Source organism: Idiotropiscis lumnitzeri, unplaced genomic scaffold (assembly GCF_059441095.1).
Source record: "Idiotropiscis lumnitzeri isolate Australia: NSW breed Sydney's pygmy pipehorse unplaced genomic scaffold, RoL_Ilum_1.0 HiC_scaffold_149, whole genome shotgun sequence".
Lineage (NCBI taxonomy): Eukaryota > Metazoa > Chordata > Actinopteri > Syngnathiformes > Syngnathidae > Idiotropiscis > Idiotropiscis lumnitzeri.
Genome location: NW_028283687.1, coordinates 115,960 through 136,887, shown reverse-complemented (window position 1 = coordinate 136,887; position 20,928 = coordinate 115,960). Strand labels below are relative to the sequence as shown.

General features: G+C 41.7%; 1 long non-coding RNA gene across 1 annotated transcript; it reads right to left on the bottom strand.

The window, feature by feature from the left end:
• Nucleotides 1-5,169: 5,169 nt before the first annotated feature.
• LOC148315065 (uncharacterized) lies at nucleotides 5,170-8,722 on the bottom strand. The gene is made up of 2 exons (XR_015841306.1): nucleotides 8,123-8,722; nucleotides 5,170-6,521 (listed from the first exon to the last, which is right to left on the bottom strand). It is a non-coding gene; the product is annotated as an uncharacterized LOC148315065 (long non-coding RNA).
• Nucleotides 8,723-20,928: the final 12,206 nt, after the last annotated feature.

Below are 20,928 nucleotides of genomic sequence, written 5' to 3'. Positions count from 1 at the left end.
CTTCAGAGTGTCGCATGATGGTGTCTTGAGACCCGTCTTTATCAGCTGATGTTCCATGAGGGTGTGACTTACCTGTCAAAAAAATGAAAAAATCAGAGCAGTAAAAGAACAAGCACAACATGAACATTACAAATCAGCAATCACTGACCGCTGCAAAAGGGAAAACCACATCATGGACCGGGAGAAGGGCAGGGTCATCCGCACCGAAGAGAATAAACAACAGCGCTGGATCAGAGAGGCCATTGAGATCTGCAAGCGAGGCATAAAAACCATGAACAGAGACAAGGGAGCCTTCATCCTCTCTACCACCTGGAGCAGCATTTTGGCGGAGTGAACGGACAGCGGGGGGCGTGACTTGCCTTCATTCTTGTGACAGGTAAGTCACGCCCTCATGGAACATCAGCTGATAAAGACGGGCCACAAGACACCATCATGTGACACTCTGAAGAAGGCGAAAGACTTTCGTATTGTGACATCCTCAAGGCCTAAACACTCATCCGAGCAAATGTAAGGTAGATTTTGTTAACCTGCCCGGAGAAAAAAATCAACGAAAATAATTTGTATTTGTTTTAACCAGTTGGTGGCGCTACCACTGCGATCAAAAATAAGTTGGCAGCCGTCTTCAGGGCCTGAATATCCTCAAATGTGAAAAATTTCGAGAAGATGGATCATCTGAATCATTTTGCAGGAACTTTTGTTGCCACGGAGAATAATCAGACTCTGCGGCACCGTAATAGCCACGCCCTTCGAAGGAAAGTCACAAAAATAGGGATAGAGTAAGATCAATGTCTTGAGTCTTTTCTAGCCAATTTTCAATCAGATTCGTTAAAAGGGCACCGTGCAGTACGTCAAAATGTAAAAAATGATATTGATTGGCGCAAGGTGTATAACTGAATATAAACATATAGATGTCTTCAGGTACAGACTCTTTATGTACATGAATAGAATAGAAATAGAAATCCCTTTATTGTCATTGTACACAAGTGTGCAACGAGATTAGAGGGCTCCCCTCTCCAGTGCAATACAACAATAATACAGACAAATATATAAATTAGATGAATAAATAAGAATGGAATAAGAAGTTTTGGATTTTTAGCAGCATGTGCAGGAGAGTTATTAAGCATTTTGTCCATTGCGGCGAAGGAAATCTTAAGTGAAAACTTTGATGCCCCGCCCCCGTCATATAGTATTTCGGAAACAAAAAATTTTAGCCCCAGTGTTTGTGCCAGGTCTTCAGATGCTCCAGACAGAACTTTAAGGCAATCAGATGAAGCCTTTAGGATCAAGGTGCAAAAGAATGACCCCTGTAAACATGCAAAAAAGGGCAAAAGTCGGACTTTCAAAAATTCATAACTCACTTCCTGTTCATATTAGACGTTAAAAAATATCAAATTTTTCGCCATGCCCGATGAGACTGCCAAGTTTGGTGAGTTTTTGTGCATGTTTCGGGGGTCAAAAATGCGATCGAACAATCGGAAAAATAATAATAATAATAATTTCTACAAAAACAATAGGGACTTCGCAGCGGTCGCTGCTCAGGCCCTAATAATAATAATAATAATAATAATAATAAAAGTAATAATAATTTCTACAAAAACAATAGGGACCTCGCCGCGGTCGCTGCTCGGGCCCCAATAATAATTTCTACACAAAGTCCATTGTGGAGACCCGCCCCCTTTTAAGTAAATTCAAAATGGCCGACTTCCTGTAAAACCTAGCTCATTGCTCCAAGAGACTTTTTTGTAGGTCTTGGTCTTATACATACAGTGAACCCTCGCTACTTCGAGGTTCACCTTTCGCGGGTTCAGTGCTTCGCGGGTCTAAAAAATATTCGGGGGCATTGTAGTTTCGCCGAGCGGCACGACGGGGCGCTGGAGCGGTTAGACGGCCGGCGGGCGCCGAAGAAGAGCGTGGGCGAAGAGGAGAGTGGACGAAGAAGAGCACGTTCCCCCGGACACGATCGGTGGCGACGTTTCGCGCGGTTCGGACCGTACCAGAGCTCCGGCCGGCGTGCGTGGCAGTTAAGCCGTAGAGGAGCACCTTCCCCGGGCACGGGCGGTTCCAAGCGGCCCCTGAGTTTAACCGAATGGAAGCTCCGGAGGAGGAGGGCATGCTCGCGTCACAGTAAGTCGAAGAGGAGCACCTTCCCCGGGCACGGGCGGTTCCAGGCGGCCCCTAAGTTTAACCGAATGGAAGCTCCGGAGGAGGAGGGCATGCTCGCGTCACAGTAAGCCGAAGAGGAGCACCTTCCCCGGGCACGGGCGGTGCCAAGCGGCCCCTAAGTTTAACCGAATGGAAGCTCCGGAGGAGGAGGGCGGGCGTGTGTCACAGTTAAGCCGAATTGGAGCACCTCTTCTGCCCGGGCACGAGCGGAGCGCGAGGCTGTCAGTTATGAATGAATAAATGTAATAAATAAATAAAGAATGCCACCTTTCATTTCACAGGGCACACCGGACGGCGTACCAGCAGGTAAAAGTCGGAGTAATTAAATAAATACAAAAAGAATGGTTGGGGAATAAAAAAATAATAAGTTTTAATAATAATTTGTTTTTTTTGTTATAACATGAATTTCACTCTCTCTCTCTCTCTCTCCCCCCGTATATATATATATATATATATATATATATATATATATATTTATATATATATTTATATATTTATTATATATATTGTATATTTTTTTAAAGCATTTTTGAAGGTGCGCCGCTACTTCGCGGATTTTCAGTTTTCGCGGATGGTCTCGGTCCCCATTAACCGCGATAACCGAGGGTTCACTGTACTCCATAAAATTTACAAAAAGCGAGGTGAAACACTCAACCACGGCTGCTTTTTTGAACATTTCTCGAGGGCCATGGTGAGCCATTTCAAAAAAGCTGCACAACTAACGTATAAAATATTGATAAATTTGCTCGGCCTGATGTGTGTGTAAAGTTTCACGAGTTGTTGTTCATATTTAGAACCTCATAATCAGCGTTGTTTTATTGCCGAACAGTGCAATGCCACTCCCACAACTTTTCATGAAAAAGGACAAATTTCGTATTATGACATCCTCATGGCCCGAAACAGTCATCCGAGCATATATGAGGGCGACCTTGTTGAGTTGCACGGAGAAAAACATCCAAGAAAATAACTTGTATTAGCTATTAGCAGTTGGTGGCGCTACTACTACGATGAAAAATAAGTTGGTAGATGTCTTCAGGGCTTAAGTATCCTCAAATGTGTGCAACTTCGAGAAGATAGGATCATCTGACTCATGTTGCTGGAGCTTTTGTTGCCACAGAGTACAATCGGACTTTTCAGCACCGTAATAGCCACGCCTTTTGCCAAAACGTCACAAAATTCGGCAGAGAGTAAGATCATTGTCTAGAGTCTTTTCTGACTAATTTTCAGTCGGATTCGTCAAAAGGGCACCGTGCAGTGCGTGAAAATTAAAATAAAAAAAATTTTTTGATTCCACTTGGCGGCACTGTGTGTATAACAAAATAATAACATTAAGATGTCTTCAGGTCGGGACGTTTTATTTACAGGTGAAGGTTTGGATTTTTAGGAGCATGTGCAGGGGAGTTATTAAGCATTCATTTATTTGTATTAGGTTCATTTTGTCTTCTTATTATTGATATTTGACTGATTCATTAAAAGCAGACAATTATGTTTTAGGATAATTTTTTACCTGACATGTTTCGGCGAGTCTTTCGCCTTCTTCAGAGTGTCGCATGATGGTGTCTTGAGCTGATGTTCCATGAGGGTGTGGCTTACCTGTCAAAAAAATGAAAAAAATCAGAGCAGTAAAAGAACAAGCACAACATGAACATTACAAATCAGCAATCACTGACCACTGCAAAAGGGAAAACCACATCATGGACCGGGAGAAGGGCAGGGTCATCCGCACAGAAGAGAACAAACAACAGCGCTGGATCAGAGAGGCCATTGAGATCTGCAAGCGAGGCATAAAAACCATGAACAGAGACAAGGGAGCCTTCATCCTCTCTACCACCTGGACCAGCATCTTGGCGGAGTGAACGGACAGCGGGGGGCGTGACTTGCCTTCATTCTTGTGACAGGTAAGTCACGCCCTCATGGAACATCAGCTGATAAAGACGGGTCACAAGACACCATCATGTGACACTCTGAAGAAGGCGAAAGACTTTTGTATTGTGACATGCTCAAGGCCTAAACACTCATCCGAGCAAATATAAGGTAGATTTTGTTAACCTGCCGGAGAAAAACATCAACGAAAATAATTTGTATTTGTTTTAACCAGTTGGTGGCGCTACCACTGCGATCAAAAATAAGTTGGCAGCCGTCTTCAGGGCCTGAATATCCTCAAATGTGAAAAATTTCGAGAAGATGGATCATCTGAATCATTTTGCAGGAACTTTTGTTGCCACGGAGAATAATCAGACTCTGCGGCAACATAATAGCCACGCCCTTCGAAGGAAAGTCACAAAAATAGGGATAGAGTAAGATCAATGTCTTGAGTCTTTTCTAGACAATTTTCAATCAGATTCGTTAAAAGGGCACCGTGCAGTACGTCAAAATGTAAAAAATGATATTGATTGGCGCAAGGTGTATAACTGAATATAAACATATAGATGTCTTCAGGTACAGACTCTTTATGTACATGTGAAGTTTTGGATTTTTAGCAGCATGTGCAGGAGAGTTATTAAGCATTTTGTCCATTGCGGCGAAGGAAATCTTAAGTGAAAACTTTGAAGCCCCGCCCCTGTCATATAGTATTTCGGAAACAAAAAATTTTAGCCCCAGTGTTTGTCCCAGGTCTTCAGATGCTACAGACAGAATTTTAAGGCAATCAGATGAAGCCTTTAGGATCAGGGTGCAAAAGAATGACCCCTGTAAACATGCAAAAAAGGGCAAAAGTCGGACTTTCAAAAATTCATAACTCACTTCCTGTTCATATTAGACGTTAAAATATCAAATTTTTCGCCATGCCCGATGAGACTGCCAAGTTTGGTGAGTTTTTGTGCATGTTTCGGGGGTCAAAAATGCGATCGAACAATCGGAAAAATAATAATAATAATAATTTCTACAAAAACAATAGGGACTTCGCAGCGGTCGCTGCTCAGGCCCTAATAATAATAATAATAATATTGTCAGGTTCGCCAATTTGACATATAGTGTTCGTGAGCTAAAAGGAGAGACAAACAGCTCTTTTGGAGACGGAAAGGTTAACCAAAGTTTATTTGACAACTTTATCTCCCCTCCCGTTCCTCGATGCTTTTCACACATTCCCTTTTATAACATCGGGGAATCAGATTACACTCAAGGGTGGTACAGTTCGTCTTCTCAAAAGCTGGTTTGGTCCGGTTCATCATTGGTGTGTCGTCGTGGGTCGCAGCTGACTTTGACGTCAGCATCTCTTATCAGGACCTAGCACGATGTTGCTTGCTTCAGACTCACTTCTGAAGAAGTGCCACCGCCCTTCTTTTCAACATGATATGTGCACCATGTATTGAAATAAAGTTGCGTCATGGCAAATGTATAATAACCTCCAAATATTATTCTAACATTCCCCCCTGTTTATTCTACATTTGCCCCAAATATTATCATCAATGGAATTTCCAAAGATTTAATTCCATCAAATCATTAGCTTGATAGCAAATGTAAACCCCTCTATTTTTCTTTGTTTAACTTTAATGTATTTGAGCGTTTTGGATTAACGAATAGGATCTCCCAGGTAAATTCAGTCGTCGTCATCAACTTGGTCATCACTGTCTCCTCCATCACCAGCACTTCTGTAATTAATCAAAGGATATATTTCCTGTCGTTTGGAATTTGTTGGAGCGAGAGCTGTTGAGATAAGTCGGAAAAGCAAAACGCGAATGCAGGGAATACAACAACATCCATACAGTACAAGGATTGAGGTGAACATTGTTATAGAAATCATTACAGAAAATACCATATTTTTATATTTACCAAACGTTTTGTTCCACCACTCATCCCATGCAGAGGTAGTCACACCTGAGTGTTCCTTCAGCTTATGCTTCAGGGTGCGCAAGCCTGCAATGGCTCTTGTGAGGGACCCTTCCGGAGAAGTGTTGTTAGGGATGAAAGTACAACATTGATCCCCAATAATGGCGCAAACCCCTCCTCTCTCTGCCAACAGCATGTCCACCGCGATGCGGTTTTGAAATGCCATGAGTGATGTTGCTGCCAATTGTTCTTTTGGACCAATTTTACGTCACCCCAGATGGAAGGACGACGTAGGACCAATTGTTCTTTAATAGCTATAAATCCTTCTTCAATGAAGTTCCCCAATCTTTGCACGTTATAGTGTATGTAATTTATTCGATCCACATTCTTATTCGGTGTAATCCAAAGAAGAATGGACTCGAACCCCGCTGCGATTTGATTTACCAATTTATACTCATCTGGTACGCCCCTTGGTTGGCCAATTGCATCCAAATAAGTCATATCACCATCCCTCCAGGAAGCACTTCGTCTTTTCCTGGCGTAATAATAGGGGTATTCGTCGGCTTCAACTGCCCTTTGAATATCCCTTGCTGTGGATGGAAAAATAGACACTGGTAAGAGAAGTGACACCAATGCACAAGTTCCAACTGCGTCCTTTAATGAATCAAATAATTTAGTACCCCGCACCACCACCACACATCGCTGCGTGGCAGTAGTGTACCTGCTTGGAGTACAGTTGTTTTACACCACTTGTGTTCCTGTGAGATTAACACAAGTAAAGTTAGCCACTGCCACATCGGTAGAAAAGATAGGCTTATCTTTCGTTGCCTTAATCGCAGCGTACACATCATTCCAAGCAATGCAGTCCGCATTAGGTGTTAATTTCATCATTACTTCTAAAAGGCATGTTGATGGAAGAGCTGTTGGAATTACTCATAGTAATGGTCTCGGACACATGCATGAAACACAGCTTTAAGTGCAACCAAAACTACACAACACAAAATCTCAATTTTTTATCCACGCGAAACTAATGTCAACCGAGAGACCCCTAATAGGGTAGGGTTGAGATGACTTTTTACAATGCACAAGGTGTATGTTGCTTGGGGAAACTGTCCTCGTTTTGGGCTTATGTTTCCCTGACAATTGTGTCGAGCACAGATCATACAGGCTCTTCAAAAAATCTTTTGAGAAAAAATTAAAACCCATATGTTGTATAAAATTGGTTTGGTTTGTCTTACCATACCATCCCTCCTGTTTGACATGTGTGTCAACATGTGTCAATATTGCGAAAAATATATTATTTTTTTTTTTTCCTCTGAACTGACATATATGCCATTAGTCAAAGTAGCTCCTTTTTCTGGCCATAGATTTTCTCTTGCATAAGACTTTGTTGTTGTATGTCTGCAATGATGTTGCCTCGCAGAACGTTATCTATCAGCGCACACACAGCCACACCTATGAATGGCTTGTTAGCTGCTTCTTCACCTCTTTTTTTTTTTTTTTTTTCTCTCTCTTCTCTTCGTTTTATTTTGTAAGTATTTTTGTGTACTAAGCTGACCAGTGAATTCATATTTTGTTATCCATGAGTTTAAATGTTTTACTTTTTCCGGACATTGGCTTTCTATAAATTTCTAGTCCTTACACGTCAATTGTTGTTTCGGATCCTTTTTGCTAGCTTTTTTACTGTTTGATTTCCCCATGTTTTCCTAAACTGTTCTCCAATCCCTGAACAGGCTGACAATTACTCTGTTTTAGGTAATTCCCAAGCTTCTGCTTCCCAGACAGTTGTCGGTTAAATTTCCTGTTCCAAAATGAGGTTGCAAGCCTCCATACACACTTATTCATTCACACTATTTTTCCCTTTTTATTTATTTTTTTTTTTCCCTCGTCTTTTTTTCCCCTTATTTCTCTTTTTTTCCCCTTTCAAACGCGCGTGGAGGATATACCCCTGTTATCCCCTATCAGTGTTATAGACTATCTCTGTCTCTTCACGTAACATTGACTAGTATTCTTACGGTTTTACACAGTTTTAAAGACTTACTCTGTCTAGTCCCCACAATATCCCCACGGAATTTAACTACTTACTTGCAGAGGAGTCCGCCCTCCTGTTAACGCAGAATTTAACTACGTACCCCTTCAAATGCCCACATTTATCACACTCATTCATCACATTCGGACTTCACACACTCACCCAAGATGAGCTGAACGTCTCTCTCCGCAGCCTCCCTTCAACTTTCAGCATCCAGTAGCAAAGTCGAGGACCAGGTCCAAAAAAAGAAAGAATCCTCATCTTGTCGTGGCCACGATTGTACTCGGTCGTCGGCTTCGCTCCTGGACGCCTCCAGTATGTTGGGTTCACGGCTCTGAAGGACCAATTGTATGTCAGGTTCGCCAATTTGACATATAGTGTTCGTGAGCTAAAAGGAGAGACAAACAGCTCTTTTGGAGACGGAAAGGTTAACCAAAGTTTATTTGACAACTTTATCTCCCCTCCCGTTCCTCGATGCTTTTCACACATTCCCTTTTATAACATCGGGGAATCAGATTACACTCAAGGGTGGTACAGTTCGTCTTCTCAAAAGCTGGTTTGGTCCGGTTCATCATTGGTGTGTCGTCGTGGGTCGCAGCTGACTTTGACGTCAGCATCTCTTATCAGGACCTAGCACGATGTTGCTTGCTTCAGACTCACTTCTGAAGAAGTGCCACCGCCCTTCTTTTCAACATGATATGTGCACCATGTATTGAAATAAAGTTGCGTCATGGCAAATGTATAATAACCTCCAAATATTATTCTAACAAATATTATTAATAATAAAAGTAATAATATTTTCTACAAAAACAATAGGGACCTCGCAGCCGTCGCAGCTCGGGCCCTAATAACAATTTCTAGAAAAACAATAGGGACCTCGCAGCGGTCACTGCTCGGGCCCTAATAATAATAATAAAAATAATAATAATTTCCACAAAAACAATGGGGACCTCGTAGCGGTCGCTGCTCGGGCCCTAATAATAATTTCTTCAAAAACAATAGGGACCTCGCCGCCGTCGCTGCTCGGGCCCCAATAATAATTTCTACACAAAGTCCATTGTGGTGACCCGCCCCCTTTTAAGTAAATTAAAAATGGCCGACTTCCTGTAAAACCTAGCTCATTGCTCCAAGAGACTTTTTTGTAGGTCTTGGTCTTATACATACAGTGAACCCTCGCTACTTCGCGGTTCACCTTTCGCGGGTTCAGTGCTTCGCGGGTCTAAAAAATATTCGGGGGCATTGTAGTTTCGCCGAGCGGCACGACGGGGCGCTGGAGCAGTTAGACGGCCGGCGTGCGCCGAAGAAGAGCGTGGGCGAAGAGGAGAGTGGACGAAGAAGAGCACGTTCCCCCGGACACGATCGGTGACGACGTTTCGCGCGGTTTGAACCGTACCAGAGCTCCGGCCGGCGTGCGTGGCAGTTAAGCCGTAGAGGAACACCTTCCCCGGGCACGGGCGGTGCCAAGCGGCCCCTAAGTTTAACCGAATGGAAGCTCCGGAGGAGGAGGGCATGCTCGCGTCACAGTAAGCCGAAGAGGAGCACCTTCCACGGGCACGGGCGGTTCCAAGCGGCCCCTAAGTTTAACCGAATGGAAGCTCCGGAAGAGGAGGGGATGCTCGCGTCACAGTAAGCCGAAGAGGAGCACCTTCCCCGGGCACGGGCGGTTTCAAGCGGCCCCTAAGTTTAACCGAATGGAAGCTCCGGAGGAGGAGGGCAAGCTCGCGTCACAGTAAGCCGAAGAGGAGCACCTTCCCCGGGCATGGGCGGTGCCAAGCGGCCCCTAAGTTTAACCGAATGGAAGTTCCGGGGGAGGAGGGCGGGCGTGTGTCACAGTTAAGCCGAATTGGAGCACCTCTTCCGCCCGGGCACGAGCGGAGCGCGAGGCTGTCAGTTATGAATGAATAAATGAATAAATAAATAAAGAATGCCACCTTTCATTTCACAGGGCACACCGGACGGCGTACCAGCAGGTAAAAGTCGGAGTAATTAAATAAATACAAAAAGAATGGCTGGGGAATTAAAAAATAATATGTTTTAATAATAATTTGTTTTTTTTTGTTGTAACATGAATTTCACTCTCTCTCTCCCCGTATATATATATATATATATATATATATATATATATATATATATATATATTTATAAATTTGCTCGGCCTGATGTGTGTGTAAAGTTTCACGAGTTGTCGTTCATATTTACAACCTCATAATCAGCGTTGTTTTATTGCCGAACAGTGCAATGCCACTCCCACAACCTTTCACGAAAAAGGACGAATTTCGTATTGTGACATCCTCATGGCCGAAACAGTAATCCGAGCATATATGAGGGCGACCTTGTTGAGTTGCACGGAGAAAAACATCCAAGAAAATAACTTGTATTAGCTTTTACCAGTTGGTGGCGCTACTACTACGATGAAAAATAAGTTGGTAGAAGTCTTCAGGGCTGAAGTATCCTCAAATGTGTACAACTTCGAGAAGATAGGATCATCTGAGTCATGTTGCCGGAGCTTTTGTTGTCACAAAGTACAATCGGACTTTTCAGCACCGTAATAGCCACGCCTTTTGCCAAAACGTCACAAAATTCGGCAGAGAGTAAGATCATTGTCTTGAGTCTTTTCTGACTAATTTTCAGTCGGATTCGTCAGAAGGGCACCGTGCAGTACGTGAAAATTAAAATAAAAACACATTTTTGATTCCACTTGGCGGCGCTGTGTGTAAAACAAAATAATAACATTAAGATGTCTTCAGGTCGGGACGTTTTATTTACAGGTGAAGGTTTGGATTTTTAGGAGCATGTGCAGGGGAGTTATTAAGCATTCATTTATTTGTATTAGGTTCATTTTGTCTTCTTATTATTGATATTTGACTGATTCATTAAAAGCAGACATTTATGTTTTAGGTTAATTTTTTACCTGACATGTTTCGGCGAGTCTTTCGCCTTCTTCAGAGTGTCGCATGATGGTGTCTTGAGACCAGTCTTTATCAGCTGATGTTCCATGAGGGTGTGACTTACCTGTCAAAAAAATTAAAAAATCAGAGCAGTAAAAGAACAAGCACAACATGAACATTACAAATCAGCAATCACTGACCACTGCAAAAGGGAAAACCACATCATGGACCGGGAGAAGGGCAGGGTCATCCGCACAGAAGAGAACAAACTCCAGCGCTGGATCAGAGAGGCCATTGAGATCTGCAAGCGAGGCATAAAAACCATGAACAGAGACAAGCGAGCCTTCATCCTCTCTACCACCTGGAGCAGCGTCTTGGCGGAGTGAATGGACAGCGGGGGGCGTGACTTGCCTTCATTCTTGTGACAGGTAAGGCACGCCTTCATGGAACATCAGCTGATAAAGACAGGTCACAAGACACCATCACAGGGTTCGAAGTTAACTTTAAAAACTGCTTGCCCATAGGGCAAGTGCCACTAAAATTTGCCTTGCCCGAGTGGCCAAATTACTTGCCCAACTTGGGCAAGTGACAATTTTTTTTCTCTTGCCCTGAGTGACTTTTTGTATGACAAAGTGTCTAATTACAAATTGCATGAATTTTTTGTTCGGACAGTTCCCGCCTAGAAAGAATTAAAAATACGTTACAATCATAAGGGTTGCTTATAGAAAAATGTATCATGTATTAACACATTAATTAGGTGTCTGCTGACCCAGGATTATGTTATTGTTATGTTATGTTATATATGAAAGAGAATGTGGAATGACACTGAACGATGGAAGGTGGAAGGATGTGGAAAGATTGTGAATGACATTGAATGATTTGGAATGACACTGAAAGATTTTGAATAATACTGAATGACACTGAATGAAGTAAAACTTTCTGGGAACGGGCCAATTCAAGATAGCTGCCGCACTGTGGGGGAGGCTTTGGTACCAAATTTGGAAAGAGACCCAAACGGTTGGGTCCATTTTATATCAGTGTGGGGGTGAAACGTTGGTCTCGGCGGAGCTGTCTGAATATTGGAGAAGTTAGAAGACAAAGTAAAACAGAACAATTAAAATCACTCTTCAAATACATATTGTTTGGTGGGCAGAGCATGATTTACAGCTCACCATTTTATTGCATGCACCAAGCATGTTATACATTTTTCTGTCCATGGGATGGCGTAGTCAAGAAAAATGAAGCATCTCGAAGCCCATTCGTGTGTGAAGTATTTCCCTGCAGGGCTTGGCTGCTTTATGGGGCTTCATTTTGCCATCACTAGTTTTAGATAGTTTTAATTTTTGAAAGAGCATTTTTGTTTTAGTATTAAGGTAGGCCAGAAATGGAATGAAATGCAGAGATAGAAATGACACAGGAAAAATTTGGCTAGGGGGCTATAATTTTCATTAAAGCAGAGAAGAAAATAGAAACTACAAAAAACATTGATGTGTACTTGTCCACTTTAAGGTAGAACTGGTTGAAGTGAAATGAGTCACAAGATTGGAAAAATAGGAAATAAAATAGAATTAACATGTTCATTTTTGTGATAAGAAATTTGTGATTAGGTGAAAAGGGGAAAAAAAAGAGAATTACAGGCTTTTCAAATAAAACAACCTAATTTAAATTGGCCAACTTGTAAAATGGAAAAGAAAATTCTAAATTATGCACAGAAAGCATGAACGTGTTGGGCAGAAGGAAGGAAAAAGAAAAGAAAGAAAGGAGGAAGCAGTAAGTCTTGTTACAAAACATTAACTTTTCAGGACGAGTTGTGGTAGCAATGGAGGATCACGTGACGTAAAAAGTCAAACATAAAAGTGTGTGTAGAAGGAGTTCTACATCAACATGCGTTTTACTCATTAGGCCGTGATACACTGACAAAATTGGACTTCAATAGAATTAATAAGCACGGGCGAATTCAAACAAACGTCAAAACTTTAAAGGGGCGCATTGTCAGTGATAAGAAAGAGAAAAGATATTGCCAGACCACTTTTCTGTAAAAACTTTCCTTGGGACGCCTCGGTGACCCCCATTAAATCCCTGACCCTTCATAGATAAAGTTGAGGCCCAGTGCCTCTCAGGGCTGTAATTTATGTGGCAGAGAAAGGTCCAACAAGCCTTGGTAATCTTTAAAACAGTATCGTCATGGCCATGGAATGGGTTGTGTATGTTGGAACTTGTGAAGATACACTACAAGATTGTATCGACAAAGCATCTTAACGCACTACCAAATTATTATAAGCCATTTGAGCAAAACAGTGACTGCAAAAAATGACTTCATTAGCCTGGGTTACTGCAGGAACCAGGGCAAAATGAATTCATTTGCATATTTAGTCACAACAATTTGGATTTCGTGGCAGAGAACCACTTAGAGTGTGATTAAGAGCTTTCACTGCTGCTTTAAGGAATCAAAAAATTACATTCTTTTCCCACCACATTCACATTGCACGCCGGCCTAATTGTCACAGGGACACATTATACTGATAAGTTGCGGTGCATTTCAGCCCAGCGTCATTTTTTCCCCGCATCATCTAGGAGGCGCCACACGACTGTGGAGCCGTCCAAATTATCACCAAACCGCGACTTGACCTTCCTCCCGACTGGAGGAACTCAGACTTGTAACACAGACCAGGTGCGCATTCCAGACTGATAAGAAGTAAAAGTGTTTGAGAACCAAGGTCGCAGCCTGAAATCAAACTGACTTTTATGCGATGGGAGTACTAACATTGTGATACCAACGGATAAGAGATTGTTAGGATAAGCAGGAAGAGCGTAGGCGGGTGTGAGCTAATTAAAATTTGGGGTTTCCCATCTTGTATGAGTTGTATGGTTACAATGTGGACTGACAGTCAAGATAAATGTTCATGCGTTCTGTCGACATTGGGCTTTAAAAACCACAACAGGAAAAGAAAAGTTGTGCATAAAGCACGTCTAAAATAGTTATTTGTGAACGCAAAATTCACTTAACAGAAAATGACACAATTACAATTGGAAACTGCCTCGCCTTTATATCGACACAGCGCAGCTAAAAGGGAAAATGAACACACCCCCACACGCACACACACGCAGAAAATCAACTTGACAATTTGATCCCACGCCAGGGAAAAAGGTACCAGTAATTGAACGCACAAATTGGGAGAACAAAGGTGCAAACATTGCTGAGGACAGGATCAGCAAATTGGCAGATGGCAAATCCTGGCTGCCTAATTCATTGATTGGAAAAGTAATAAGAGTGACACACGAGCATAACCATGTGTCAAGAGAGGGGTAGTATGATATGAAATTGTTCCCACATACAGACTTTTCAACAAAAAACTTTTTTTTAGACAGTGTTATTTGTTTGAGATGCAATATTGTTTGGTTGTAATTCATATGTTTTCAAAATGGATTAAGTTGTTTCCGACAACATATGTTGATGCTAAAACAGTTGGAAAAAGTGTTGTGTAATCAAATTGTCAGGTTCAATCACCTAAGCATTCACTGAACATAGGCTAAATGAATGGAAGGAAGACAAGAGTTGATCTTTTACTCGCGAGGAGAACGAACAGAGGTGTGCTCAGTTACATCTCCAAATTCGTTCTGGAGCACACTCCGCCGAGCCCTCTATTTTATTAGGGAAGTCCCTAACAATACAATGTATTTGCACTAAGGGATGAAGGGGGGAGCACCAGCAGGAACATGTAAACATCTCAGACACAAGAGGAAAGACAGACATCAATGGCAGTCATCCACTGATTGAAAAGGCAGATATGCCCTTTTAGTGCTCTGGTACTAAAGTCTCAGTCCTTTTGTTTCAGAGGTGTGTCTCAGCACACCTCCTTTGATGTTGCAGACGTTGATCCAGTCTTCAGGCATCCGCTTCTCTGTGAAGTCTTCTCATCCATATGGTCAAACATGGGTCACGCTGTGGAACAATTCTTTTGCAATACTAATAGAGTAAAATATGGAATAAAATACATCTTCAACCTAACACAAATTATCCTGACATTTGGAATTTCAAGAAGTGATTTGAAGTGAAAATTATGCATTTTGTGAATGATGTTGTAACAAGTGGGACAGTTGTTGCAAAATTGACTCAAAGCGTCATTGTGAATACAGTCTGCAGGACTTGTGGAACGCACTAATGGGACTGTTAAGGGCAGACTTATCAAGAAAATGAGGGAAAAAAAGGAGACAATGACCAGACTGTGTTTCAATCACAGCAATGAGGATAGTGCCAGCCGAAGTTAGGACACTATCCCCTATCGACTCTCAGGTTCATCAGAACCACCAGCGACTGGCACATCAGTCCCAGTCCACATGGGAAACATGTTTTGACCAAAAAGAAAAAAAAAAAAAAAAAAGACGCAATTACTGGCCAGTGTGTTCTGATCCACAGAGAAATCACGTCCGTGTGGGAGACCAACTCTTCTTCAAGGTGCTGAAACGACTTCGTTGGGACAAGTGAATGCTGAGATGGCCCTCGCCAGATGATTGCAGTGACCCCGACGGCAGCAAAGGTCGCGGGGCGTGGCAGCTGGATCCACCAGTTGCAGTACAAGCTTCTCCGGTTTCCAGCTAAAGGCCGAGCAACGCGAATCCCTCGAACAGGAGCCCACCTGAGTCACAATATCGGACCACACGCACATCGGAACCGCACAACCAGCCACAGATACGAATGTTGAAGCCACAGAACAAAAAGATTAGATATTGTTTGGAAATTAATGACGTACATAAAGAATTTTAGCCTTGATTGGAGAACATTACTGCATTTACATTTTTAATAAAATGAAACAATTATTGATGTTATGACCACTACGAAGAATTTGAAAGACAATATATCGGGATAATTATGGTTTTCATTTTTGTTATGTGTAGTCTGTTCATGTTGCATTATTCTTATGACAAAGATGATTATTAACTGCATGTTTGTTGCCCAAATGTACCATTACAACCTGATTGATGTTGAGAATGACGAATTCGAACTGGACAATGACAAACTCGAACTGGACACTGAAACCTAAATAACACATGGACCCTTTTGCCCCTGCCCCCACACATGCACACACATACACCACACACAAAGATCCGGGAGGTAAAGACGGCTGTCCCCTCCTACAACGAGGCAAGGGCCTCCATCAAGTCGCCGCAGAGACAAGCTCTGCGTGGAGACAAGCTCTGCGTGGAGACAGTTTTGTTATTTTTCACTAGGTATATTGAAGTTTTTTTATGTTTTATTCCCAAGTGACCAACATACCATGAGAATCTCGTTCCACGCCGGAAGGGAGGAGGGGAATTTTGTCCCTACTGAGGGTTTTCGCCCCTCCACGGATGACCACACTGTTGTATGATTTCATTATGATGATCTGTCTTAAAGCCGTAAGGACATGATTTAAACCCACAAACGGGGGAATGTGAGATGGGATGAGGATATGTAAATAGTTTGTGTATTTCTAATCATGTTTTTATACACTATTTGTATCAGTTATAATTGCGCACACACACACAGACACTCACATTATTGCTTTAGCACACACGCGCACAACTGGAACACACGCACACACTTTAGTTTCGAATTCCTGACTGACTACTGTGGTTGATTGCTTCCTGCCTGCCTGCTAGAATTTCAGACAGACCTCCATTGTCTGCTTCGGTTGCTGATAAAAGACCGAACGGGTGGTAGAGAGTGAGAGAGAGTGCGCGAGATTGAACTGGCAAGACGCCTGCTTCACCTCCTGACTTCCTCTCCCATTCGCGAATGGTCAAAAACAAAACTCTAACTGGTTTGGTCTGGATTTATGCCACCTTCAGTCTAAAAATGGCGTCAGGACGTTTTAAACCTGACAGTTGCCTTGAGATCTCCGAGCTCGAACTGCCCTATTCCCACCTTGATCACAAGCTCCCATGAACCACTTGGACAGGGTTGCCTGTGTCCTTCTCGTTGATGTCCTTTGTGGCTCCATTCCTTTTCAGTGCTCCTAAAACAAAAAAGACAAGAAGCCAACTTAGTAAAGCTATTTAATGATTGTGAAACCTTATGGGACATGCTGAAATGTCTTCACACCACAATCCCTTAAAAAAAAAAAAAAAAAAAAAATATATTACCGTATAGAACATCCGAAAAAGGCAGGTCTCGGCGCTTGTTCTTGCTACGATGTCCAAAGAGATTGTACTTCAGAGACAGAGGATTTGTCATGATGAACGCCATCATTGTTCTGACACTATCGTCCAATCCACCAATACCTGCAACCATTATAACATGGGTGTCACTCGATCCAGATAATCATCACACACTTAAAAATATTTTGGCAGTTAAACTGGGTATGATAAACGTCACAGGAAAGGAATTGTCGATTAAGTGAACAGCTTCGGTAACGCCATATACACTCAAAGGGCAAGAGCCCAACATTCTACCAAAATGATTATGATTAGGGAGGTAACGATTCACTCAAGCCCCGATTCGATTTTTGATTTTCAGTTCTCGATTTCGATTCGATATTTTAATTGTTTTAAGTTGCTGCCACGTTTGTCTCTGTGCGCTCGTGTGATGCTGCAGCGATCCACAAACAAAATATGTCTATACGTCTTGTGCATTTTGAATGGAACCAAAAAACAATACACGATGCCAAATTGTACTATTATTATGAAACTGCCTATGAGTAGTAAAAGAAATACTTGTAAAAATATTTCACATTTTTAGAGCCCCAATACATTCTTTTAAATATAGAAGGGACTGAAATCATGTGAAAATTGAGTCTTTTTCTCAGTTTCCGACTTGGGGTGAACACATTCGGCTTATCATAGTTGCAGTTGACCATCTTGAACTCTGAAGTCTTTCAACTCGGCCTTCCGAATCAGGGTTTTAGAGGTGGGGCTATTTAGTGATACAGTAGGATGGTTTGATCTCTGTAGCTCCAGAATCAGGAATGTACTGGGACTGGGGTTCCTACTTGGGTTTAGGGTACCTAATTTTATATTTCAAAAAAATTAAATAATTATTTATAATTTTGAAGATAATACATTAAAATTTCATCATTTTCATACCTGCATTAGATCCTGCAGTAGACTCACAGACTCAACACGTTGGACGTACTCAAGGACCTTCTGCAGCGCCTCTCTTGGTTAGGAAGCTTTTTCTCTGTGACAATCCATGGGGAGGTGTAGATGGTACTTCGTCATCACAGGCATCAGACTCGTCACTTGAGAAAACATCCCTGCAATGGATGCATAGACACTTGGGCATGAATGTCATTTAACAACAAAAGCTAGAACAAAAAGCTTTGCATTTAAAAGAATACATCTGTGATGGGGAAGCCAGGTTAAAGTGTTAATTTTATAATTATGTAATTAGCTGCAGGTTAGTCTAGTGAAGGTGTAATTACTTCTATTTTGGAGCATAGCTTTTGCTCTGTCCAATCATTGCCTCACCTGCTGAAACCCACATTCGGGTATTTTACAAACCAAAAACTTAAATACCTGTACAGCTCTCATTTTTAACTTATTTTCTCTAACCTTTACCCACAAAATTTGAATATTCAAAATAAAAGTACACAAAGAAGTCACAATTTTTCCACATTAGTTACTTACGTAGTTCCTCTCAAATGCAGCTCAACACTGCATTGAATTAGAGCTTGATAAGCCTACACACAAAACATACAAAGCACATTGTGGCATGATTCTGAATGAGCCAATCTAGCATTTCAACATCTGTTCAACTGTTGGAATTTTAACTATTATCTGACTCTATTAACCAACATTCATCCAACAATTATGCGCGCTCGTTTTGGACACTGCATTGAATTAGAGCTTGATAAACCCACACACAAAACATACAAAGCACATTGTGGCATGATTCTGAATGAGCCAATCTAGCATTTCAATATCTGTTCAACTTTCATCTTGAATTTCTATTATTTAAATAACAGGCAACATTCAACAGTTAATATGTTTTGCTTTACTTACCCAAATCAAACACATCACAAAAAAGCCTTAAATGAGCTAGTGGAGTAGATTGTATTAATTTGAGTGAAAGCTTAAGTCTTTTGGAGAATTTTGGAGAGAGATCGAGGGACACTGTGTTTAGCGTCGTAGGCCCAATGCTAACAATATGTAGCTCGTTGTAAAGGTCCTCATAAAAATAAATAAAACACACAACGCTTATCAGTATTATTAAAAGGGTGATTATAATGTACTTAAGTTTTCCCCAAAATAATTCGAGTACGTACGTTGTTGATATACCCTCTGTGTTCTCGTCACTTATCATTTTAGCATACTGTGTTTTAGCTAACGCACCAAGCAGTTTTCCAACACAGGCAACCTTGAAAAATTACAAAACACATTGTAAAGTAAGTCTAAAAAATGAGAGCCAGACATTTACCCAAGATTAATTAATTAATTCAATTATCGTTCGGGACTCACCGTGCTTTCAGCTCTTCTGCCGCACCTCAAAGACCGCGTAGCTTGCATTCGCTCCTTTTCTCACAGTTTGAATATGCTGCCTTCAAAAGAATCTGTAATTTTGACAACTCCAACTTGAATCTACAAAAATCAAGCAATAAGGTAGAAATAACTTCAAATATACTTTGAATAAAGATCTTTCACAGCATACAGAATTAATAAAATAACATTAATTAATAATGTTGATTTTGTTTATTAAAAAAAAAGTAACTGTGTTGACTGTTGGATGTGGCTGACGATGCTGGACCTGCCTTGTCAAATAGTTCATAGATGACAATCTTAGCTGTCTGGAATATTATAAAATGTTATCTTGTCCCTTAAGGGTTATTAAGTCACAGTTGGGGGTACATGTAAATTCACAAAATATAACGTCCAGCCTTGTTAAATTTAGCATAGATAAATACATGAATTTAATTTTAATTTTAATAAATCAATCAATCCTCTGTACTGCTTCTTGTCCTCACAAGGGTCCCCGGGAGTGCTGGAGCCTATCCCAGCTGTCTTCGGGCAGTCGACAGGGTACACCCTGAACTGGTTGCCAGTCAATCGCAGGGCACACAGAGACAAGCAACCATCCGCTCTCACACTCAGACCTTGGACCAGTGACCAATCAACCTATCATGAATGTTTTTGGAAAGTGGGAGGAAACCGGCGAAAACCCTAGCAGGCACAGGGAGAACCTTGCACTTCTGTACTGTGATGCGGACTTGCTAACCAGTCCGCCACCGTGCCGCTTGTTCTAAAGAGTCCCAGAAAATAAAAACACCCGTCCCTTAGTCAAAAGCGGAAAAAGTCCAACAACAACCCGACCATAATTTGCATTGTTCCATAAGTTAAATCAATGTCAAACCTAATAAAAGCTGACTTCTGGTCCTCAAAAATCCTACAGTCCTTTCACAATCTCGCAGCATAGGCTCCATGGCCATGTCTCTATCGTTTTGGCATCCATTGAATAGTTCTACTGAGAATAGTCTTCGGGTGGTTACTATTAGCATAGCATGCATTAAATATCAAAAAGGCTCCAGAACAAATTTTCAAACCCATGCCCGCTTAGCTCATCCATAACCCATACAGGACCCAGACATGGTTGACCAGCTCTAACCTATGCCCACTTATCCCACACATAACCCAAACAGGACCGATAAATGGTGACCACTTCTAACCCATGCCCACTTAGCCCACACATAACCCAAATAGGACCCAGACATGGTTGACCAGCTCTAACCCATGCCCACTTGGCCCATATACAGCCCATATGAGACCCTCACATGGTTGACCAGTTCTAACCCATGCCCACTTAGCCCACACATAACCCAAATAGGACCTATAAATGGTTTCAGTAGTAGATTCAGTAGTTTTTATCATTACAGCATTTTCCCCTCTGTATAATGGACAGACATTAGGAGTGTTTCCTTACACTTAGATACGTTTATACTGTGTATATTTGCATGCTTTTTATGAATGTCTGCTGCTAATGTTATACATTAACGGCTACATTACGCCGCCGACTCTGTGTGAGCTATATCTTTGCTGCTGTAACACCTCAAATTTCCCCATTGTGGGACTAATAAAGGACATCTTTATCTTTATCTTTACCAGTTCTAA